We start from the raw sequence: 26,556 nt of genomic DNA on the forward strand, positions 1-26,556 counted from the left end.
AATTGGCCTGGGAAAATTAAATCACATCTAATACTTTCCTGATTTTCCTTCTAACCGACCTCCTCCTGTGACAATTACACTGTGTAACGTTGCCTATAAAGATGTGTGGAGCTACAAAATAAATCTGGAGTGGAATGTTTCCAAGCATATCAGTTGACAAGTCACAGATATATATTAGTGGTTAGAGCATAGGCCAAGAATTCAGAACATTCTGGTCCCAATCCGGGATCTTCCAGATTGCTATTAATAATCTTTCTAAGTAACATGTAATCGAGGGTCATTTATATTTAGCTCCACCTTCTATATTCATCTGTTATCCTTTCCTAGAGACATGTATTATAGTTACAGAAATACTGTGCATACTGCATACTACTGTACATTACCTTTATCTTGATATCCGTAATAATAAGTAGCTACCAAATGTCACCTTTTTGGTCTTAACCCCACTCCATCAATCTTTCAGTCATTTTGTCTTTGGTCAGGCATATAGAACTTTTTTCATGTACATTAAAGGCTTATGAATTATAGTATACATAAATAAGTGCAGTTGTATACTATTGTTTATATAAAATCCATTGGTGTTTGTGATACAATAATGCATTGAAATATTACCCTTTGGTTATGCACACATACACAGAGACGGGATATAGTCATGTGACCAGTGGTCAGGAAACCGACGGTCACATAACCTCCCCCTTCATCCCGCCCCCTTACAATTCTGACGGTCGGCATGCTGACCAACAGGGCCTTTTTCCACTTGTGGGTGTCCATGACACCCATAGAGTGGGAATAGAACCCGTGGTGACCACAGGCCACCACCAAGCCCGCAGCGTGGCGAGCGCAGTGAGCCCGCAAGGGGCTTGCTGCACTCGCCCCCCCACCCCGCCAGGATTCCGCTGCCAGGATTCCGGCATATATATAATGCACAGACAAGACCAGATTCTTGTCAATTTTAAGGACTGCAAAACTACAGTAATTATATAATGTTGCCCGTGAAAATGGACAGGCTAATAAATGTCACACCTCCCAACTGTCCCGATTCTCTTGTATGGTGCTATGGACACTTGGTGGCACTCAGAGGTGTTACTAAGAGGGTGCAAGCTGTACCGCGTGTCACCCTCCAAGGGTGTGATAACTAAATAATCAAAATACCAGCTCCTCCACAATGACTGGGAGTTGGGTGCTGCACTGTGACTTTATCGTGCAGTGCCCGGCTCCTGTCAGTGAGGATGAGCAGGCAGTGCAGGGAGACTCTATGGGGGCACCCCAGCATCTCTGGGACGTGGTGAAAATGGTGCCATGCTCTTCCTGTAAAACCACACCCCTTTTTGGATGCGTGTACCGACCCCAGTGGCAACATATAAAGAAATTACAGCGGCATTAAGTCACATTTCCAACTTTATTTCACATTTTTACACATTTCTTTATCTCTATTTGTTTTTAACATATTTCACTGAATAGGTTATTATATATATATATATATATATATATATATATATATATATATGATGAGTATCCCATATCCCAATATTTAGAAATACAGAATATTCCAAAATACAGACTTTTTTAGTGAGAGTGAGATAGTGAAACCTTTCTTTTCTGATGGCTCAATGTACACAAACTTTGTTTAATACACAAAGTGATTAAAAATATTGGCTAAAATTACCTTCAGGCTGTGTGTATAAGGTGTATGTAAAACATAAATGCATTCTGTGCTTAGACTTTGGTCCCATCGCCATGATGTCTCAATATAGTATGCATTTATTCCAAAATTATTCCGATATTCCAAATACTTCTGGTCCCAAGAATTTTGGATATAGGATACTCAACCTGTATATACAGTGCATCCGGAAAGTATTTACAATGCTTCACTTTTTCCACATTTTGTTATGTTACAGCTAGGGAGGCCAATCCCGGGATCGGGATCGGCGGGATCCCGGGATTTGGGCCCAAAAATGCCGGGATTTGAATCCCGGGATTGGAGCATCCAATCTCGGGATTCAAGGGATTGCAGTGCGCATGTGCGGGAGGGTTGGTAGCGGCGCGGGAGTGCAGGAGCGAGGGAGGGCGGGTGGGGGTAAGTAATAACACTTACTATTGGGTGGGCATACGTGGCAGCCATGGACAAGCTGAACGCGGCGGCACTTCAAATGTAGCGCCAGCCGCCAGCCAATCAGAGCTGGCGGACCGGCAGCCAATCAGGGAAGCTGCCGCAGCAGCGGCAGCCAATCAGGAGCGACTGCTGCGGCCGCTTCCCTGATTGGCTGCCGGTCCGCCAGCTCTGGTTGGCTGGCGGCCGGCGCTTCATTTGAAATGCTGCCGTGTTCAGTGTGTCCATGGCTGCCGCGGCCGCCCGCCTAATTGTAAGTGTTATTACTTACACCCACCTGCCCTCCCTCCAGCGCCGCTACCTACCCTCCCGCGCCGCTACCTATACCCTTCCTCCCGCACCACTACCTACACCCACCCTCCTGCACCGCTACCTACCCCCTCCCTACCTCCCGCACCGCTACCTACACCCCCCCTGTCTTCCCCCCTCTGTGGCTTTTACATGTGCAGGCCAACATCCACGTATGCACAGTAGGACTCCCGTCTCATAAACATGGAAGTCCTCACAAAGCAAAGGAGAGCTCTTATTGGAAGAACTGTCCTGTGCATTTATATTCACAATTATTTTTGCTAAGAATGTTAATACTTTTACAACAATTGTCTCTCGGCGCTAATTGTGCCTTATTAATTAAACTCAGAAATAAAATGCATTTATAATCATCAGCTGCTGAGTGTTAATAAGCTTGTGTAGGCATATAACAAACCGGGTCTCCAAACACGCTGGAGAACCAATTAACCAAATACTAAAAGACACTCTGCGCTAATTAATATTAACAGGCTTGAAAAATTAGAATGAATTCACGTGTATATAAAAAAAAAAAACAATTTATTCAATAGATTGATCCTATGGACCTAAAAATAGATACATACATGTACTTAATATTAAAAAACTGTATATATGCACAAATAACCACATATGTGACCTAATCAGAACTTTTTTCTATATAGCCGGCTATATGGTGGAAATCCGTATATGGGAGGATCAGATATTAAATATAGACTAAGTCCACAGTCTCTTGTGTATAAATTATCCTCATCACTGGTGTGTTTATAGATGACCAATTGTATTTCGTTTGTCAGTTAGAAGAGACCATACATTGGAATAAAAAGTTCATCACTTGATAATGTTAAAAAGTCTCAACAAAACTGCTTGTAATCGATGCGGGTTCCAAATAGCCTAAATAGATTAGCTGCAATGTGCTCACCCTCCGTCTCAATTCATAAGATGAGTCCAGCAGGACACTCACTGTGTGCGCCGTGGGGATGCGGCTAGGAGGCTCCGGACGTCTCCGACCTCCAGCGTGTATTGTGCCACTGCAGTCCCGAGAGATCTCACTGGTAGATTACCGCTAGTGTCCGGCGCTTGCACAGTGATAAACAGGGATATCCAAGGTAGATGGTAATGTCATCGGTTACTTCTCTAACGCATTTCGCTCATTCCTGGAGCTTCCTCAAAGGACTCTTTTAGTATTTAAGAATGTTAATAATTACTGTTTTTTTATGAGAAGTCTCATGATGTATCGCATGCAATATGCTGCATATGATATATCTGGCCTCACCCTCCCTCCCGCACCACTACCTACCCCCTCCCTTCCTCCCACACCGCTACCTACACCCTCCCTCCAGCACTGCTCGCTACAACCTTCACTGGTCCCTACTGCAATCCCGGGATCCCGGGAATCCCGGGATTGACCGTTTTTCAATCCCGAATCCCGGGATTGAAAAAACGGCCCGGGATTGGCCTCCCTAGTTACAGCCTTATTCCAATATGGAATAAATTAATTTTTTTCCATTAAGATTTTACACACAATTTCCCATAATGTCAACGTGAAAAAAGTTTTTTTGAGATTTTTGCAAATTTATTAAAAATAAAACATTAAGAAATCACATGTACATAAGTATTCACAGCCTTTGCTCAACACTTTGTTGATGCAACTTTGGCAGCAATTACAGCCTCAAGTCTTTTTGAAAATGATGCCACAAGCTTGGCACACCTATCTTTGGGCAGTTTCACCCATTCCTCTTTGCAGCACCTCTCAAGCTCCATTAGGTTGGACAGGAAGCGTCAGTGCACAGTCATTTTCAGATATCTCCAGAGATGTTCGATCAGATTCAAGTCTGGGCTCTGGTTGAGCCACTCAAGGACATTCACAGAGGTGTCCTGAAGCCACTCCTTTGATATCTTGTCTGTGTGCTTAGGGTCGTTGTCCTGCTGAAAGATGAACCGTCGCCCCAGTCTGAGCACTTTGGAGCAGGTTTTCATCCAGGATGTCTCTGTACATTGCTGCATTCATCTTTCCCTCTGTCCTGACTAGTCTCCCAGTTCCTTACTGCTAAAAACATCCCCACAGCATGATGCTGCCACCACCATGCTTAACTGTAGGCCAGGGATGGTATTGGCCTGGTGATGAGCGGTGCCTGGTTTCCTCCAAACATGATGCCTGGCATTCACGCCAAAGAGTTCAATCTTTGTCTCATCAGACCAGAGAATTTGGTTTTTCATGGTCTGAGAGTCCTTCAGGTACATTTTGGCAAACTCCAGGCGGGCTGCTATGTGCTTTTTACTAAGGAGTGGCTTCCGTCCGGCCACTCTACCATACAGGCCTGATTGGTGGATTGCTGCAAAGATGGTTGTCCTTCTGGAAGGTTTTCCTCTCTCCACAGAGGAATTCTGTAGCTCTGACAGAGTGACCATCGGGTTCTTGGTCACCTCCCTGACTAGAGCACTTCTCCCCCGATCGCTCAGTTTAGCCGACCGGCCAGCTCTAGGAAGAGTCCTGGTGGTTCCGAACTTCTTCCATTTACAGGTGATGGAGGCCACTGTGCTCATTGGGACCTTCAAAGCAGCAGATATTTTTCTGTACCCTTCCCCAGATTTGTGCCTCGAGATCATCCTGTCTCGGAGGTCTGCAGACGGGTGTAGTACGGCTGACCGGCAGTCTCCTGACCGCCGGTCAGCTTACCGACGCCGGGATCCCGGCAGCATACGGATACTGGCGGGGAGGGGCGAGTGCAGCAAGCCCCTTGCGGGCTCGCTGCGCTCGCCACTTTGTGGGCTCGGTGGCGACCTGCGGTCGCCACTGGTTCTATTCCAACTCTATGGGTGTCGTGGACACCCACGAGTGGAAATAGTCCCTGTTGGTCGGCATGCCGACCATCGGGACAGTGACCTGTCGGGCTGGTGGAGGAGGTCATGTTACTGTCGGTAGGCTGACCGGCGGTCACATGAATACCACCCCTACAGACAACATGTTTGGTTTGTGCTCAGACATGCACTGTCAAGTGTGGGACCTTACATAGACAGGTGTGTGCCTTTCCAAATCATGTTCAATCAACTGAATTTACCACAGGTGGACTCCAATTAAGCTGTAGGAACGTCTCAAGGATGATCAGTGGAAACAGGATGCACCTGAGCTCAATTTTGAGCTTCATGGCAAAGGCTGTGCATACTTATGTACATGTGATTTCTTAGTTTTTTTATTTTTAATAAATTTGCAAAAATCTCAAAAACTTTTTTCACATTGTCGTTATTGGGTATTGTGTGTAGAAGTTTGAGGACAAAAATGAATTTATTCCATTTTGGAATAAGGCTGTAACATAGAAAAATGTGCAAAAGGTGAAGCGCTGTGAATACTTTCCAGGTGCAGTGTGTGTGTGTGTGTGTGTGTGTGTGTGTGTGTGTGTGTGTGTGTGTGTGTGTATATATATATATTAGAGATGAGCGGGTTCGGTTTCTCTGAATCCGAACCCGCCAGAACTTCATGTTTTTTTTCACGGGTCCGAGCGACTCGGATCTTCCCGCCTTGCTCGGTTAACCCGAGCGCGCCCGAACGTCATCATGACGCTGTCGGATTCTCGCGAGGCTCGGATTCTATCGCGAGACTCGGATTCTATATAAGGAGCCGCGCGTCGCCGCCATTTTCACACGTGCATTGAGATTGATAGGGAGAGGACGTGGCTGGCGTCCTCTCCATTTAGATTATAAGAGACTGAGAGAGATTTACTGGAGCTGACTAGGAGGAGTACTGTTACTGTAGAAGTGTAGAGACTGAGTGGAGAGAGTTTACTAGTGAGGACAGTGCAGTTTACTTTATAATCCGTTCTCTGCCTGAAAAAAGCGATACACAGCACACAGTGACTCAGTCACATACCATATCTGTGTGCACTGCTCAGGCTCAGGCCAGTGTGCTGCATCATCTATTATCTATATATAATATTATATATATCTGTCTGACTGCTCAGCTCACACAGCTTATAATTGTGGGGGAGACTGGGGAGCACTACTGCAGTGCCAGTTATAGGTTATAGCAGGAGCCAGGAGTACATAATATATTATATAGTGAGTGACCACCAGACACACAGTGCAGTTTATTTAATATATCCGTTCTCTGCCTGAAAAAAGCGATACACACAGTGACTCAGTCAGTCACATACCATATCTGTGTGCACTGCTCAGGCTCAGGCCAGTGTGCTGCATCATCTATATATATTATATATCTGTCTGACTGCTCAGCTCACACAGCTTATAATTGTGGGGGAGACTGGGGAGCACTACTGCAGTGCCAGTTATAGGTTATAGCAGGAGCCAGGAGTACATAATATTATATTAAAATTAAACAGTGCACACTTTTGCTGCAGGAGTGCCACTGCCAGTGTGACTAGTGACCAGTGACCTGACCACCAGTATATATAATATTAGTAGTATACTATCTCTTTATCAACCAGTCTATATTAGCAGCAGACACAGTACAGTGCGGTAGTTCACGGCTGTGGCTACCTCTGTGTCGGCACTCGGCAGCCCGTCCATAATTGTATATACCACCTAACCGTGGTTTTTTTTTCTTTCTTTATACATACATACTAGTTACGAGTATACTATCTCTTTATCAACCAGTCTATATTAGCAGCAGACACAGTACAGTGCGGTAGTTCACGGCTGTGGCTACCTCTGTGTCGGCACTCGGCAGCCCGTCCATAATTGTATATACCACCTAACCGTGGTTTTTTTTTCTTTCTTTATACATACATACTAGTTACGAGTATACTATCTCTTTATCAACCAGTCTATATATTAGCAGCAGACACAGTACAGTGCGGTAGTTCACGGCTGTGGCTACCTCTGTGTCGGCACTCGGCAGCCCGTCCATAATTGTATATACCACCTAACCGTGGTTTTTTTTTCTTTCTTTATACATACATACTAGTTACGAGTATACTATCTCTTTATCAACCAGTCTATATTAGCAGCAGACACAGTACAGTGCGGTAGTTCACGGCTGTGGCTACCTCTGTGTCGGCACTCGGCCGCCCGTCCATAATTGTATATACCACCTAACCGTGGTTTTTTTTTCTTTCTTTATACATACATACTAGTTACGAGTATACTATCTCTTTATCAACCAGTCTATATATTAGCAGCAGACACAGTACAGTGCGGTAGTTCACGGCTGTGGCTACCTCTGTGTCGGCACTCGGCAGCCCGTCCATAATTGTATATACCACCTAACCGTGGTTTTTTTTTCTTTCTTTATACATACATACTAGTTACGAGTATACTATCTCTTTATCAACCAGTCTATATTAGCAGCAGACACAGTACAGTGCGGTAGTTCACGGCTGTGGCTACCTCTGTGTCGGCACTCGGCAGCCCGTCCATAATTGTATATACCACCTAACCGTGGTTTTTTTTTCTTTCTTTATACATACATACTAGTTACGAGTATACTATCTCTTTATCAACCAGTCTATATATTAGCAGCAGACACAGTACAGTGCGGTAGTTCACGGCTGTGGCTACCTCTGTGTCGGCACTCGGCAGCCCGTCCATAATTGTATATACCACCTAACCGTGGTTTTTTTTTCTTTCTTTATACATACATACTAGTTACGAGTATACTATCTCTTTATCAACCAGTCTATATATTAGCAGCAGACACAGTACAGTGCGGTAGTTCACGGCTGTGGCTACCTCTGTGTCGGCACTCGGCAGCCCGTCCATAATTGTATATACCACCTAACCGTGTTTTTTTTTTCTTTCTTTATACATACATACTAGTTACGAGTATACTATCTCTTTATCAACCAGTCTATATATTAGCAGCAGACACAGTACAGTGCGGTAGTTCACGGCTGTGGCTACCTCTGTGTCGGCACTCGGCAGCCCGTCCATAATTGTATATACCACCTAACCGTGGTTTTTTTTTCTTTCTTTATACATACATACTAGTTACGAGTATACTATCTCTTTATCAACCAGTCTATATATTAGCAGCAGACACAGTACAGTGCGGTAGTTCACGGCTGTGGCTACCTCTGTGTCGGCACTCGGCAGCCCGTCCATAATTGTATACTAGTATCCAATCCATCCATCTCCATTGTTTACCTGAGGTGCCTTTTAGTTGTGCCTATTAAAATATGGAGAACAAAAATGTTGAGGTTCCAAAATTAGGGAAAGATCAAGATCCACTTCCACCTCGTGCTGAAGCTGCTGCCACTAGTCATGGCCGAGACGATGAAATGCCAGCAACGTCGTCTGCCAAGGCCGATGCCCAATGTCATAGTACAGAGCATGTCAAATCCAAAACACCAAATATCAGTAAAAAAAGGACTCCAAAACCTAAAATAAAATTGTCGTCGGAGAAGCGTAAACTTGCCAATATGCCATTTACCACACGGAGTGGCAAGGAACGGCTGAGGCCCTGGCCTATGTTCATGGCTAGTGGTTCAGCTTCACATGAGGATGGAAGCACTCAGCCTCTCGCTAGAAAAATGAAAAGACTCAAGCTGGCAAAAGCAGCACAGCAAAGAACTGTGCATTCTTCGAAATCCCAAATCCACAAGGAGAGTCCAATTGTGTCGGTTGCGATGCCTGACCTTCCCAACACTGGACGTGAAGAGCATGCGCCTTCCACCATTTGCACGCCCCCTGCAAGTGCTGGAAGGAGCACCCGCAGTCCAGTTCCTGATAGTCAGATTGAAGATGTCAGTGTTGAAGTACACCAGGATGAGGAGGATATGGGTGTTGCTGGCGCTGGGGAGGAAATTGACCAGGAGGATTCTGATGGTGAGGTGGTTTGTTTAAGTCAGGCACCCGGGGAGACACCTGTTGTCCGTGGGAGGAATATGGCCGTTGACATGCCAGGTGAAAATACCAAAAAAATCAGCTCTTCGGTGTGGAGGTATTTCACCAGAAATGCGGACAACAGGTGTCAAGCCGTGTGTTCCCTTTGTCAAGCTGTAATAAGTAGGGGTAAGGACGTTAACCACCTCGGAACATCCTCCCTTATACGTCACCTGCAGCGCATTCATAATAAGTCAGTGACAAGTTCAAAAACTTTGGGTGACAGCGGAAGCAGTCCACTGACCAGTAAATCCCTTCCTCTTGTAACCAAGCTCACGCAAACCACCCCACCAACTCCCTCAGTGTCAATTTCCTCCTTACCCAGGAATGCCAATAGTCCTGCAGGCCATGTGACTGGCAATTCTGACGAGTCCTCTCCTGCCTGGGATTCCTCCGATGCATCCTTGCGTGTAACGCCTACTGCTGCTGGCGCTGCTGTTGTTGCCGCTGGGAGTCGATGGTCATCCCAGAGGGGAAGTCGTAAGCCCACTTGTACTACTTCCAGTAAGCAATTGACTGTTCAACAGTCCTTTGCGAGGAAGATGAAATATCACAGCAGTCATCCTACTGCAAAGCGGATAACTGAGTCCTTGACAACTATGTTGGTGTTAGACGTGCGTCCGGTATCCGCCGTTAGTTCACAGGGAACTAGACAATTTATTGAGGCAGTGTGCCCCCGTTACCAAATACCATCTAGGTTCCACTTCTCTAGGCAGGCGATACCGAGAATGTACACGGACGTCAGAAAAAGACTCACCAGTGTCCTAAAAAATGCAGTTGTACCCAATGTCCACTTAACCACGGACATGTGGACAAGTGGAGCAGGGCAGGGTCAGGACTATATGACTGTGACAGCCCACTGGGTAGATGTATGGACTCCCGCCGCAAGAACAGCAGCGGCGGCACCAGTAGCAGCATCTCGCAAACGCCAACTCTTTCCTAGGCAGGCTACGCTTTGTATCACCGCTTTCCAGAATACGCACACAGCTGAAAACCTCTTACGGCAACTGAGGAAGATCATCGCGGAATGGCTTACCCCAATTGGACTCTCCTGTGGATTTGTGGCATCGGACAACGCCAGCAATATTGTGTGTGCATTAAATATGGGCAAATTCCAGCACGTCCCATGTTTTGCACATACCTTGAATTTGGTGGTGCAGAATTTTTTAAAAAACGACAGGGGCATGCAAGAGATGCTGTCGGTGGCCAGAAAAATTGCGGGACACTTTCGGCGTACAGGCACCACGTACAGAAGACTGGAGCACCACCAAAGACTACTGAACCTGCCCTGCCATCATCTGAAGCAAGAAGTGGTAACGAGGTGGAATTCAACCCTCTATATGCTTCAGAGGTTGGAGGAGCAGCAAAAGGCCATTCAAGCCTATACAATTGAGCACGATATAGGAGGTGGAATGCACCTGTCTCAAGTGCAGTGGAGAATGATTTCAACGTTGTGCAAGGTTCTGATGCCCTTTGAACTTGCCACACGTGAAGTCAGTTCAGACACTGCCAGCCTGAGTCAGGTCATTCCCCTCATCAGGCTTTTGCAGAAGAAGCTGGAGGCATTGAAGAAGGAGCTAAAAGGGAGCGATTCCGCTAGGCATGTGGGACTTGTGGATGCAGCCCTTAATTCGCTTAACAAGGATTCACGGGTGGTCAATCTGTTGAAATCAGAGCACTACATTTTGGCCACCGTGCTCGATCCTAGATTTAAAGCCTACCTTGGATCTCTCTTTCCGGCAGACACAGGTCTGCTGGGGTTGAAAGACCTGCTGGTGACAAAATTGTCAAGTCAAGCGGAACGCGACCTGTCAACATCTCCTCCTTCACATTCTCCCGCAACTGGGGGTGCGAGGAAAAGGCTCAGAATTCCGAGCCCACCCGCTGGCGGTGATGCAGGGCAGTCTGGAGCGACTGCTGATGCTGACATCTGGTCCGGACTGAAGGACCTGACAACGATTACGGACATGTCGTCTACTGTCACTGCATATGATTCTCTCAACATTGATAGAATGGTGGAGGATTATATGAGTGACCGCATCCAAGTAGGCACGTCACACAGTCCGTACTTATACTGGCAGGAAAAAGAGGCAATTTGGAGGCCCTTGCACAAACTGGCTTTATTCTACCTAAGTTGCCCTCCCACAAGTGTGTACTCCGAAAGAGTGTTTAGTGCCGCCGCTCACCTTGTCAGCAATCGGCGTACGAGGTTACATCCAGAAAATGTGGAGAAGATGATGTTCATTAAAATGAATTATAATCAATTCCTCCGCGGAGACATTGACCAGCAGCAATTGCCTCCACAAAGTACACAGGGAGCTGAGATGGTGGATTCCAGTGGGGACGAATTGATAATCTGTGAGGAGGGGGATGTACACGGTGATATATCGGAGGGTGAAGATGAGGTGGACATCTTGCCTCTGTAGAGCCAGTTTGTGCAAGGAGAGATTAATTGCTTCTTTTTTGGGGGGGGTCCAAACCAACCCGTCATATCAGTCACAGTCGTGTGGCAGACCCTGTCACTGAAATGATGGGTTGGTTAAAGTGTGCATGTCCTGTTTTGTTTATACAACATAAGGGTGGGTGGGAGGGCCCAAGGACAATTCCATCTTGCACCTCTTTTTTCTTTTCTTTTTCTTTGCATCATGTGCTGATTGGGGAGGGTTTTTTGGAAGGGACATCCTGCGTGACACTGCAGTGCCACTCCTAGATGGGCCCGGTGTTTGTGTCGGCCACTAGGGTCGCTAATCTTACTCACACAGCTACCTCATTGCGCCTCTTTTTTTCTTTGCGTCATGTGCTGTTTGGGGAGGGTTTTTTGGAAGGGACATCCTGCGTGACACTGCAGTGCCACTCCTAGATGGGCCCGGTGTTTGTGTCGGCCACTAGGGTCGCTAATCTTACTCACACAGCTACCTCATTGCGCCTCTTTTTTTCTTTGCGTCATGTGCTGTTTGGGGAGGGTTTTTTGGAAGGGCCATCCTGCGTGACACTGCAGTGCCACTCCTAGATGGGCCCGGTGTTTGTGTCGGCCACTAGGGTCGCTAATCTTACTCACACAGCTACCTCATTGCGCCTCTTTTTTTCTTTGCGTCATGTGCTGTTTGGGGAGGGTTTTTTGGAAGGGACATCCTGCGTGACACTGCAGTGCCACTCCTAGATGGGCCCGGTGTTTGTGTCGGCCACTAGGGTCGCTTATCTTACTCACACAGCGACCTCGGTGCAAATTTTAGGACTAAAAATAATATTGTGAGGTGTGAGGTATTCAGAATAGACTGAAAATGAGTGTAAATTATGGTTTTTGAGGTTAATAATACTTTGGGATCAAAATGACCCCCAAATTCTATGATTTAAGCTGTTTTTTAGTGTTTTTTGAAAAAAACACCCGAATCCAAAACACACCCGAATCCGACAAAAAAAATTCGGTGAGGTTTTGCCAAAACGCGTTCGAACCCAAAACACGGCCGCGGAACCGAACCCAAAACCAAAACACAAAACCCGAAAAATTTCAGGCGCTCATCTCTAATATATATGAGAAAAGTCAGCAAGTGTAGGCTGAGTAATCTTTTTTTTTTCCACATAGCTTTAAATTCTTTCTCTATGGTACATTAATATATTTTCAGAATATTTTCAGAATTTTAGTATTCTCTTTATTTATTAGGTGGTGAGGCTTCTTGGATACAGTAAGTCCCTTTCCATAGCAGTTGTTTGAAAGCCTGGCTCATATGTAAGCTTATTATCCCCACTCAAGTCAACAGACCATGGAAACATCATCACTGTTTTATTCAATGGGGTATATTTACTAAGCTCCCGATTTTGACCGAGATGCCGTTTTTTCATCAAAGTGTCATCTCGGTCAATCTCGGTCATTTACTAAACACTAATCACGGCAGTGATGAGGGCATTCGTAATTTTTTGCTAGTTCAGGTAAAAAATTACGAATGAATACACCATCGGTCAAATTACGCCTGTTTAGATACGAATCTCGGTCATTTACTAAGCAAAAAAACACAAAACACTGCCGTGAATAATTACAATTCGCAAAAAAGTCCTAAAAAAAAACAGACCTGCTTTTTTTTTTCGTGATTTGAGATGCATGCAGGGATCCATGAGATCCGTGCATGTATATCAATGGGAAGTGGTGGGAAAGTGCTTTTTGTTGTTAAAAAAAATGCGTGGGGTCCCCCCTCCTAAGCATAACCAGCCTCGGGCTCTTTGAGCCGATCCTGGTTGCAGAAATATGGGGGGAAAAATGACAGGGGTTCCCCCATATTTAAGCAACCAGCATCGGGCTCTGCGCCTGGTCCTGGTCCCAAAAATACGGGGGACAAAAAGAGTAGGGGTCCCCCGTATTTTTAAAACCAGCACCGGGCTCCACTAGCTGGACAGATAATGCCACAGCCGGGGGTCACTTTTATACAGCGCCCTGCGGCCGTGGCATCAAAAATCCAACTAGTCACCCCTGGCCGGGGTACCCTGGGGGAGTGGGGACCCCCTCAATCAAGGGGTCCCCCCCCCCCAGCCACCCAAGGGCCAGGGGTGAAGCCCGAGGCTGTCCCCCCCCATCCAATGGGCTGCGGATGGGAGGGCTGATAGCCTTTGTTGAAATGTAAAAGATATTGTTTTTAGTAGCAGTACTACAAGTCCCAGCAAGCCTCCCCCGCATGCTGGTACTTGGAGAACCACAAATACCAGCATGCGGCGGAAAAACTGGCCCGCTCGTACCTGTAGTACTATTACTAAAAAAATACCCAAAAAAACACAAGACACACACACCGTGAAAGTATAATTTTATTACATACACACATACATACATACTTACCTTATGTTCTCACGCAGGTCGGTCCTCTTGTCCAGTAGAATCCAAGGGGTACCTGTTGAAGAAATTCTACTCACCAGATCCAGTGGTCCAGGCTCCTCGTCAAATCCAGGCATAATCCACGTACTTGAATAAAACAAAAAAACGCTTGCCCGACCACGAACTGAAAGGTGACCCATGTTTGCACATGGGTCACCTTTCCCCGAATGCCAGAAACCCACTTTGCCTTCTGGCTAAGTGGGTTTCTTCAGCCAATCAGGGAGTGCCACGTTGTAGCACTCTCCTGATCAGCTGTGTGCTCCTGTCTTCACTGACAGGCGGCACACGGCAGTGTTACAATGTAGCGCCTATGCGCTACATTGTAACCAATGATGGGAACTTTCTGCTCAGCGGTGACGTCACTTTAGGTCAACCGCAGGGCAGAAAGTTCCCAGCATTGGTTACAATGTAGCGCATAGGCGCTACATTGTAACACTGCCGTGTGCCGCCTGTCACTCAGTACAGGAGCACACAGCCGATCAGGAGAGTGCTACAACGTGGCACTCCCTGATTGGCTGAAGAAACCCACTTAGCCAGAAGGCAAAGTTGGTTTCTGGCATTCGGGGAAAGGTGACCCATGTGCAAACATGGGTCACCTTTCAGTTCGTGGTCGGGCAAGCGTTTTTTTGTTTTATTCAAGTACGTGGATTATGCCTGGATTTGACGAGGAGCCTGGACCACTGGATCTGGTGAGTAGAATTTCTTCAACAGGTACCCCTTGGATTCTACTGGACAAGAGGACCGACCTGCGTGAGAACATAAGGTAAGTATGTATGTATGTGTGTATGTAATAAAATTATACTTTCACGGTGTGTGTGTCTTGTGTTTTTTTGGGTATTTTTTTAGTGGTAGTACTACAGGTACCAGCGGGCCAGTTTTTCCGCCGCATGCTGGTACTTGTGGTTCTCCAAGTACCAGCATGCGGGGGAGGCTTGCTGGGACTTGTAGTACTGCTACTAAAAACAATGGGGTATATTTACTAAGCTCCCGATTTTGACCGAGATGCCGTTTTTTCATCAAAGTGTCATCTCGGTCAATCTCGGTCATTTACTAAACACTAATCACGGCAGTGATGAGGGCATTCGTAATTTTTTGCTAGTTCAGGTAAAAAATTACGAATGAATACACCATCGGTCAAATTACGCCTGTTTAGATACGAATCTCGGTCATTTACTAAGCAAAAAAACACAAAACACTGCCGTGAAAAATTACAATTCGCAAAAAAGTCCTAAAAAAAAACAGACCTGCTTTTTTTATTCGTGATTTGAGATGCATGCAGGGATCCATGAGATCCGTGCATGTATATCAATGGGAAGGGGTGGGAAAGTGTTTTTTGTTGTTAAAAAAAATTGCGTGGGGTCCCCCCTCCTAAGCATAACCAGCCTCGGGCTCTTTGAGCCGATCCTGGTTGCAGAAATATGGGGAAAAAAATGACAGGGGTTCCCCCATATTTAAGCAACCAGCATCGGGCTCTGCGCCTGGTCCTGGTCCCAAAAATACGGGGGACAAAAAGAGTAGGGGTCCCCCGTATTTTTAAAACCAGCACCGGGCTCCACTAGCTGGACAGATAATGCCACAGCCGGGGGTCACTTTTATACTGCGCCCTGCGGCCGTGGCATCAAAAATCCAACTAGTCACCCCTGGCCGGGGTACCCTGGGGGAGTGAGGACCCCTTCAATCAAGGGGTCCCCCCCCCCCAGCCACCCAAGGGCCAGGGGTGAAGCCCGAGGCTGTCCCCCCCCATCCAATGGGCTGCGGATGGGAGGGCTGATAGCCTTTGTTGAAAAATAAAAGATATTGTTTTTAGTAGCAGTACTACAAGTCCCAGCAAGCCTCCCCCGCATGCTGGTACTTGGAGAACCACAAGTACCAGCATGCGGCGGAAAAACTGGCCCGCTGGTACCTGTAGTACTATTACTAAAAAAATACCCAAAAAAACACAAGACACACACACCGTGAAAGTATAATTTTATTAAATACACACATACATACATACTTACCTTAAGTTCCCACGCAGGTCGGTCCTCTTGTCCAGTAGAATCCAAGGGGTACCTGTTGAAAAAATTATACTCACGAGATCCAGTGGTCCAGGCTCCTCGGCAAATCCAGGGTTAATCCACGTACTTGAATAAAATAAAAAAACGCTGTCACGACCACGAACTGAAAGGTGACCCATGTTTGCACATGGGTCACCTTGCCCCGAATGCCAGAAACCCACTTTGCCTTCTGGCTAAGTGGGTTTCTTCAGCCAATCAGGGAGTGCCACGTTGTAGCACTCTCCTGATCAGCTGTGTGCTCCTGTCTTCACTGACAGGCAGCACGCGGCAGTGTTACAATGTAGCGCCTATGCGCTACATTGTAACCAATGATGGGAACTTTCTGCTCAGCGGTGACGTCACTTTAGGTCAACCGCAGGGCAGAAAGTTCCCATCATTGGTTACAATGTAGCGCATAGGCGCTACATTGTAACACTGCCGTGTGCTGCCTGTCAGTGAAGACAGGAGCACACAGCTGATCAGGAGAGTGCTACAACGTGGCACTCCCTGATTGGCTGAAGAAACCCACTTAGCCAGAAGGCAAAGTGGGTTTCTGGCATTCGGGGCAAGGTGACCCATGTGCAAACATGGGTCACCTTTCAGTTCGTGGTCGTGACAGCGTTTTTTTATTTTATTCAAGTACGTGGATTAACCCTGGATTTGCCGAGGAGCCTGGACCACTGGATCTCGTGAGTATAATTTTTTCAACAGGTACCCCTTGGATTCTACTGGACAAGAGGACCGACCTGCGTGGGAACTTAAGGTAAGTATGTATGTATGTGTGTATGTATTTAATAAAATTATACTTTCACGGTGTGTGTGTCTTGTGTTTTTTTGGGTATTTTTTTAGTAATAGTACTACAGGTACCAGCGGGCCAGTTTTTCCGCCGCATGCTGGTACTTGTGGTTCTCCAAGTACCAGCATGCGGGGGAGGCTTGCTGGGACTTGTAGTACTGCTACTAAAAACAATATCTTTTATTTTACAACAAAGGCTATCAGCCCTCCCATCCGCAGCCCATTGGATGGGGGGGGACAGCCTCGGGCTTCACCCCTGGCCCTTGGGTGGCTGGGGGGGGGGACCCCTTGATTGAGGGGGTCCCCACTCCCCCAGGGTACCCCGGCCAGGGGTGACTAGTTGGATTTTTGATGCCACGGCCGCAGGGCACTATATAAAAGTGACCCCCGGCTGTGGCATTATCTGTCCAGCTAGTGGAGCCCGGTGCTGGTTTTAAAAATACGGGGGACCCCTACTCTTTTTGTCCCCCGTATTTTTGGGACCAGGACCAGGCGCAGAGCCCGATGCTGGTTGCTTAAATATGGGGGAACCCCTGTCATTTTTTTCCACATATTTCTGCAACCAGGATCGGCTCAAAGAGCCCGAGGCTGGTTATGCTTAGGAGGGGGGACCCCACGCATTTTTTTTAAAAAAATTACATTGTTTACTTTAAAAAAAAAAAAAAAAAAACCCAGCACGGATCACACAAATCCGGCCGAGATTGATTGTAAAAAAAAACGGCAGTGTTTTGCTAATCACTGCCGTTAAATTAGGTAAAAAAACACGAATGACATCGACATCGGAAGCAAAGAAAAACACGAATACGACAGCTTAGTAAATTAGTCGTAATCCATTCAAAAAGTTGCAGTTTTACACTGCCGATGTCATTCGTGATTGAACTTTGACCTATTTTCGGAAATTACGAATCTTAGTAAATATACCCCAATATCTTTTATTTTTCAACAAAGGCTATCAGCCCTCCCATCCGCAGCCCATTGGATGGGGGGGGACAGCCTCGGGCTTCACCCCTGGCCCTTGGGTGGCTGGGGGGGGGGGGAACCCTTGATTGAGGGGGTCCCCACTCCCCCAGGGTACCCCGGCCAGGGGTGACTAGTTGGATTTTTGATGCCACGGCCGCAGGGCACTATATAAAAGTGACCCCCGGCTGTGGCATTATCTGTCCAGCTAGTGGAGCCCGGTGCTGGTTTTAAAAATACGGGGGACCCCTACTCTTTTTGTCCCCCGTATTTTTGGGACCAGGACCAGGCGCAGAGCCCGATGCTGGTTGCTTAAATATGGGGGAACCCCTGTCATTTTTTTTCCCATATTTCTGCAACCAGGATCGGCTCAAAGAGCCCGAGGCTGGTTATGCTTAGGAGGGGGGACCCCACGCAATTTTTTTTAGGATTTTACTTTGTTTAATTTAAAAAAAAAAAAAAAATACGAACCCCAGCACGGATCACACAGATCCGGCCGAGATTGATTGTAAAAAAAACGGCAGTGTTTTGCTAATCACTGCCGTCAAATTAGGTAAAAAAACACGAATGACATCGACATCGGAAGCAAAGAAAAATACGAATACGACAGCTTAGTAAATTAGTCGTAATCAATTCAAAAAGTTGCAGTTTTACACTGCCGATGTCATTCGTGATTGAACTTTGACCTATTTTCGGAAATTACGAATCTTAGTAAATATACCCCAATGTCTTACATATAGGAACGAGTGGCAGATACAAATTCCATAATCAGTTTAAGGTCTTACGAGTATTCCAGGACATTGACACATTTTGTAATTAGGGTGCTCTAGCATTGTGTCGGAGATGTTTCAAACCTTGGAGAGAGAAAAAGTGGAGAGAGATAAAATAACAGCCAATCAGCTGCTAACTGCCATGCTACAGGCTGTGTTTGACAAATGAAAGGAGCTGGTTGGTTGGAACTTTATTTCTCCACTTTATCTTTCTCCAAGGCTTAGTAAATAGACCTGTGTTTGAAAAATGACAGAAGCTGCTTGATTGGTTGGTACTTTATCTCTCTCCACTTTATCTCTCTTTATGGTTTGATACAGCTCTGCTTGTTTGTGTAGGGACCTGGAGACTCCCTTCATTTATGTCTCTGCTATACACTTTAACCATTTCTATAATGGGTCCTATGTGTGCGGTGCACATGGGCCCCTGGGTGCAGGGGTGCGTCCACACTGCACACAATACACCCATGTTTTAGAATTTACCTTTCCGGAGTCCCACTTTGGGCACTGCAACCACAGTGAAAATTCCAATCAAAATGCGCAGTAGTGAAATGCTCAGTAGTGAAATTAGTCTCCAGAACATATTTCCAGTGACCTGCGCATGCGCAGTAGACTCTGACACAATGACGGAGCCTACTGCAAAAGAGAGAGGGGGGCGGCACCCGCAGTCTGCACAAGGGCCCCCTCCTCTGTTTAAACACCCCTGAGTTTAATAATATCATTCCTGCTTCTTGCACCTTCACAATATATCGCTACTACTAGGTTGGTTGGTTGGTTTATTTATTTATTAACATTTTATTTTTATAGTGGCAGCATATTCTGTTGCACTTTACAGTTGTGTACAAAACAGTAATAGAGCAAGGGTAATAACAGGCAAACAGAGGTAAGAGAACCCTGCTCACACACTTACAATCTATAAGACATACTGTACCTACTGTGATCAGCTCCTCTGCGGGAGAACCACTTAGAGTTGATGCTCTTTGATTGGACATATTTTGTGGGTTTCTTTGACATTATAGACAGAGCCGGCCCTAACTAATATGATGCCCTAGGCAAGATTTTGGCTGGTGCCCCCTAGTACAACCGCTGGTTCTGCCTCTAACCTTGCACCTCTTTCCCAGCACCATCACCCCTCACCCATAGCAGTCCTTATTTTGGTGTTTGTACCCCCTATATTTTAAATAGGAACAGTTCGCACATTTGGCGCACAGCCCAAAAAGGGGTGTGTTTTTGCTGGCAAGGGGTATGGCCACACAATAGTAACCCCAATTCCAATTATGCCACACAGCACTGCAACTTTATTCACATTTGATCATGCGATAGTGTCCATAATTCATATTACATCCCACAGTAGTATCACTTTACCTTAAACGTTACTCCTCACAGTAGAGCCCCTTATTCACATTACATCACACTGAATTGCTCCTTATTCACATTACACCACACCCTATTGCTCTTTATTCACATTAGACGACACAGTAGTGCCCTTTCTATACGCAACGCCACATAGTAGAGCACCTTATACACATAATGCCACAGATTAGTAATGCATTTATACACATAATTTCACACAGTAATGCCCCTTACACATGAGACACATTATTAGTGTCCTTATAAACATAATGCACCTTACACATTATGACAACCTTTATTAATGCCCTTTTACACATAATGGCCCTTACACATATGGCGCACATTATTAATGCCCTTATACACATAATGACACACATAGTGCCCCCTACACATTTGCTGCACATTATTAGTGCATCTATACACATAATGACACACATACAGTAGCACCCTGTTACACATATGCCACACATTATTAATGCCCTTATACACATAATGACACACATACTGCCCTCTACACATTTGCTGCACATTATTAATGCACCTATACACATAATGACACACATACAGTAGTACCCTGTTACACATATGCCGCACATTATTAATGCCATTATACACATAATGACACACATAGGGGTGGTCTTCAGTATGCCGGCTGTCGGGATCCCGGCGCACAGTATACCGGCGACGGAATCACGACAGCCGGCATACCGACACTTATTCTCCCTGGAGGGATAATAGAATAGCCACACTGTCGGTAAGCCGGCGGTCGGGCTCCCGGCGCCGGTATGCTGGTCGCCGGGAGCCCGACCGCCGGCATACCATACTACACCCACACATAGTGCCCCTTACACATATGTTGCACATTATTAATGCATTTTTACATGACAAACATAATGCTCCTTACACATATTCCGAACACTACTGCACAACCAACCCACCCACACACAGCACTCACACTGCCACTAACACTGTGACCTCTGCCTCTGCTTGGATACAGATGTGTCCTCATAAATCTTGCCTCAATGCTAACGTCGGGCATCTTATTTGCATTGCTATGTGGCTAGGATGCACAAGCAGCTTCTGCTGATTAAAATGATATGCAGCATGCCTATATTCTGTGTGCTACTGTGGCTGTATCTGCATATGAAATGCTACACACAGAATATAGGCATGCCGCATATCATTTTAATCAGCAGAAGCTGCTGATGCCCCTAGGCATATCAAATGCCCTAGGCAATTGCCTAGTTTGCCTATGCCTATGGCCGGCTCTGATTATAGAAGCACACTTATAGATGCATATCAAGCGCGTGATAAAAAGCTTCACATATAAAAAAGTGAAATGTAATTACAAGAGTTCTAATGACCCTTCCCACTCGAGATTTTTTTTTATCATGAATAAGGCTGCACCTAGCAGTAATTTAGGAGTGGTCCAAAGTGGTAATAGGTGCAATGCAACATTTACACTTTTGCAAGGTAGGTATCGCGTGACCAGCGGTCGGGAGACCGCCGGTCACCATAACAATGCTGGGATGCCCAACGGGGAAGCGAGCGCAACGAAGCCCCTTGCGGGCTCGGTGGCGAGCTGTGCTCATCACAGGTTCTATTCCCACTCTATGGGTGTCATGGACACCCACGAGTGGGAATAGTCCCTGTTAGTCGGCATGCCGACTGTCGGGATTGTGAGGGAGCGGGTTCCCGTTGTCAGTATTGTGACCGGCAGTCTCCTGATCGCCATTCACATAACTACATCCCCTTCTGCGCAGTGCATTCCTGGAGATTTCTCCTTTTGCACACCTGACACACAGAGAGTGTAGGCACTGTTGTATGCTCAGTGGACTAATCAGGAGTACCAATCAAGGGCATTTTATCAGAGGAAGGGATCTGTTTGCAGACAGTGGGCAGGCAGGGCGAGAGGACTGACTGTTGCTGCTTCCAGCCTCTCTCCCCCAACACCGCACACGCTGCTGTGTGGTGGGATAGGGAGAGAGGCAGCAGCAGCAGTCAGCCCCTCTCCTATGTCAAGTGATGTGCTGTGGAGAGGCGATTGCACCTGTCTCCCTCCGCCCACCAAATCTAACATAGGTGCCCCTCCTTATTTTGCAAGGAGAGGCCTAGCCACATCTCCCCCATTGGCAACGCTCCCTCCTATTATCGGGGCACAGCAGAGCTGTCGGTGCCCTGGGCATAGGAAAATAAAGGTGAGGTGGGGGGGTTACATTCACCTGGAATCCCCCATGCCCCACAGCTTGGCCAGTGGCCACTACATGCAGTATACTTGGCAGAATGGTACTGAATATGCCTTGTGGCAGCAGATTTTCCTACCAAGTCTGCTCTGTGTGTGGGTCTGCATATCTGAGGCTCAATCATCACACCAGAGAGGGAATTTGGTACATGTCTTACTGTGATCATTGGCCCTGTATGGAATGTAGTTGGTATTCCGACATACGGGATGGCAGCGATCAGGACACTGGCGCCAGAAACCCAACACCTGTCAGAATGCGTACACTAGAATCCCGACCGCTGGTATCTTGCCCCCCAGAATCCCAAACGTAAGTTTCAGGGGAAGCATAAAGTTAGACTGGTTTTAGGGTTAGGCTGCGAGGGGGGTAGGGTTAGGATTAAGCTGCGGAAAGGATTCAGGGGAGGGTTATCTTACTTTCTCTCCCGTGTCAGGATTATGGCTGTTGGGATGCCGGGGTCAGTTATATGACCGGCGGCATCACAACTGCCGGTATACTGTACCCAACCCCCATGCATATGTAGGAAGCACTGTATTACACCTTTGTTTGGGGCAGACTATAGCTTGTTACATGTTAATTATGAATCCTTCATGGGCTGGCATCAATCGCGCTAAAATCAAACATTTGGAAACTCCCCCCAGAAATTCTGTGTTTGCCCCTGGAGGGGGCTGTGTGTTCGTGTGGGCCTACTCCTCTCTCCACTGCGCCCTGTGCCAGAGCTTACTGCACATGCACTGCTCTCCGGGAACAAAGTTTCTAGAACTGTTTGAGGGTGTACTGTACATGCACAAATCTATGGAAACATAGCATCAAATTTCATGGGAAAATTTGATGTTATGGCTTCATGATGCAATTTGCGACGACAAGCTTACTCAGACTTGCCATCGCAGAGTGGCCTTGCGAGGCCAAGGAAACTGCATCCACGACACAGTCCTTTGCCTCGCCACTCCCAGAAAATGGGGGCGACAAGCTCCCATTGTCTGCAACGCCGACCGCCCCCCACGAATGCCTTTGCATTTCTGTGCTGAGATCACGGGATCCGTTCTGCACATGTGCAGGATGCGACCATCGGGGAAATGTTATGCGATCTTTACTGAATCACCCCTGTGATCCACACTGAACTTATAAATGAGGCAGAGTAGCAGATAATCAGGTAAGACAGTGACAAAACTCAAATATGTAACTGGAGAACAATATACTGTCTGTTCATAAGCATTGAACGGTAGTGACAAGGATCATGAACCTTGTGAGTCATATGAGCTTATCTCATTAGTAAATTAGTCTCTTGTAACTACTGTAGCATGCAGAGGAAAATGCAGCTTAGTGTGAGTAGGAACACTGTAATCAATTAATTCATCAGCTAATTAAGTTCCTGTTCTAAGCCTAGCTGGTCAAATATACATATATCCAATTGTCCTAAATGGTCAGGAAGCAATAATGCAAATAGTAACTTTAATGCTTGACCATGCTTAATTTTTAAGAAAGGCAAAATAATCAAGTTACACACATCAATTAACACACAGGGTTAACAGGTTCGCTGAATACTGGCTGTATCTCATGACAGTGCACATGAAAGGGATTTCAAAGTGGGGCAGAACACTTGTTGGTAAGGGAAATGGTTTAATTTTTTATCAGCTGGTATGAATAATTGGTGCCCTACTTAATGATTAAGTATTGTAGTTTATTCATTTCACTGACCAGTGGACTGTGACTCTTGAATTAATCTCTAAAGACAGACAGATAGACATTGACACACAATAAACACAGAGACGGGCATGCATACATGTTGCTACATTGACAAACATACAGGTATATAGTAGAGATGAGCGGGTTCGGTTCCCAGAGAACCAAACCCCCCTAACTTCACGATTCCGGGTCGGGACTTGCTGCCAGACTTGGAAACCAGATCAAGGCAAAACGGTTGGATTCTCGTGGGATTTGGATTCCATACAAACAGCCGCACGTCACCGCTATTTTTACTCCGGACTTGGAGAGTGAGTGAGACAGACCTCTGTCTCTCCGTGGATGGTGGGTCGGGTGGGGCAGTGGGCGCTCTGCAGGGGTACTGCTCCTGTCACTGTGGTGTACCTGTGATGTTAGGGGTGCTGTCCTGGCTATCACTGGTGTTTCATGTGCTGGTAGCGGTGCTGCATCTGTACATGGGTGTTGCTGTCCTGGCTGTCACTGTTGTACAGGGGGCAGAAGTACTGTACTCCTGTGTGCTGTAAAAATTCAGGGGTGCAGTTGTTAAAATAGAAGCACACTGGTCCTGTATACAGTAAAAATTCAGGGGTGCACTTTTTAAAATTAAAGCACACTGTTCCTGTATGCTGTAAAAATACTGGGGTGCTGGCCCAGTCTTGTATGCTGTAAAAATTCAGGGGTGCAGCTGTTGTTAAAATAAAAGCACACTGGTCCTGTATGCTGGTAAAATAGAGGGGTGCTGGCCAAGTCTTTTATTCTGTAAAAATTCAGGGGTGCAGCTGTTAAAATAAAAGCACACTGGTCCTGTATGCTGTAAAAATTCAGGGGTGCAGCTGTTGTTAAAATAAAAGTGCACTGGTCCTGTATTGTCACGATCCGGGTTATTAGCCCCCATTATTTACCTGCTAAGTGCCTCCTGAGACTGGCCCGGCATTCCGAGCCCAGATTCCACCTGCGCTGTCTGCGAGCAGCGCGCTGCATGTCTGTGTCTCAGGGTTCTCTTCAGTGATCGCGGCAGCGCTGGCATGGCAACATGATACAAAATATCCATTTGTTTACAGTATGGCGTCGCCTGCCCTCCGCGGCCTCCGCCGCCATTACTGCCGATTTCCACATGTGAAGTACAAACAGACTTTCCCTCCAGTTTCAAACACGGGTGCAGCCATGTTTGTTTTTCATCACATGTTGTTTTAAGCCTATCCACTGCAGTCTGGATTCTGCCTTAATTACCCAGTCAATCCTTGCTCACCAGCTGGTATAAATATCCTGCTCCAGGGCTGGATAATCGTCAGTGCTTTGATTGTCAATCCTAGCATACATGTCTCTCCTGTTTTGTGAATTTACAGCTTGACTTTCCAGGTATTCCAGCTCCTGTGAGTCAGCTTCTCCAAGAGACCGGCACCAGTTACCACCTTGCAGTGCAGCCTGACTCCTGAAGTGTTCCAGCTCTGCTTCCTGGCTATCTACTGCAATCCTCACATTGGCTTCCAGCTTTGGACCTACTCTGCTCCCAGCTTCCAGCGTTGTTCTGGTATCATTGCCACTTCCAATATCTATTGCATCGCTCACTAGCTTCTATGGTACAGTTGTCACTGGCTTCCAGCTTCCAGCGTTCCATCGCTTCCAGCTTCCAGCAGTGCTTGGTGTTACCGTCTGCCTACAGTGGTGCTTCATGTCATCTCTAGCGGTATTCCTATATCGCTCTGCATGCATTGCTCCCTAGCTTCTATGGTACAGTCGTCACTGGCTTCCAGCTTCCAGCGTTCCATCGCTTCCAGCTTCCAGCAGTGTTTGGTGTTACCATCTGCCTTCAACGTTGCTTCACATCATCACCAGTGGTATTCCTATATCGCCCTACATATCTTTCCACACAACATCGGATCACAGTATTCATCGATACTCACCATCAAACTGTCACTCCAGCGGTGAGTTCAGCACATCGTTCTTCATACCGGTTCCGTCCGGTAATCTCTGGCAATTCTAATTATATTTCTTCAACTTCAGTATATCAATGCCTATCCCAGTCCCCAGTCAATCATCTATTGGGCAGTACTTGTTTGTTCCTCATTACAGTGGTTAGCTGTGGCACGGACTTTTCAACTCTGGAATTTGGCAAGGACTTTTAGTCATCTTGTTCTGCATAGCCACAGCCTCAAATACCTTCTGCAATATTCTCAGGAACTGTACTGCATTTCTCTTTGCACTTCATTGTTGAAGATATCATATTGCCAAGTTACATACTATGTATTCAATAAACTGACTTTTATATTTTACTCCGTTGTTGTGGTCACCCCTTTGCATTGATGGTGTTCAACATCCTGTCTAAGAACCTAATCCTACCTCCTCGGTTCACCTTCACTCCAGCCCCTACAACTGAGGCTTCCCTGAGTCAGCCTCAGCCCTCAGTTGTGACATGTATGCTGTAAAAATACAGGGGTGCTGGCCCAGTCTTGTATGCTGTAAAAATTCAGGGGTGATGCTGTTGTTAAAATAAAAGCACACTGGTCCTGTATGCTGTAAAAATACAGGGGTGCAGTTGTTAAAATAAAAGCATACCTTCATACCTTCACATTAACAATGAGGTATGAGGATTTATTTTAGAAATCACTAATTGAT

Source organism: Pseudophryne corroboree, chromosome 4 (assembly GCF_028390025.1).
Source record: "Pseudophryne corroboree isolate aPseCor3 chromosome 4, aPseCor3.hap2, whole genome shotgun sequence".
NCBI lineage: Eukaryota > Metazoa > Chordata > Amphibia > Anura > Myobatrachidae > Pseudophryne > Pseudophryne corroboree.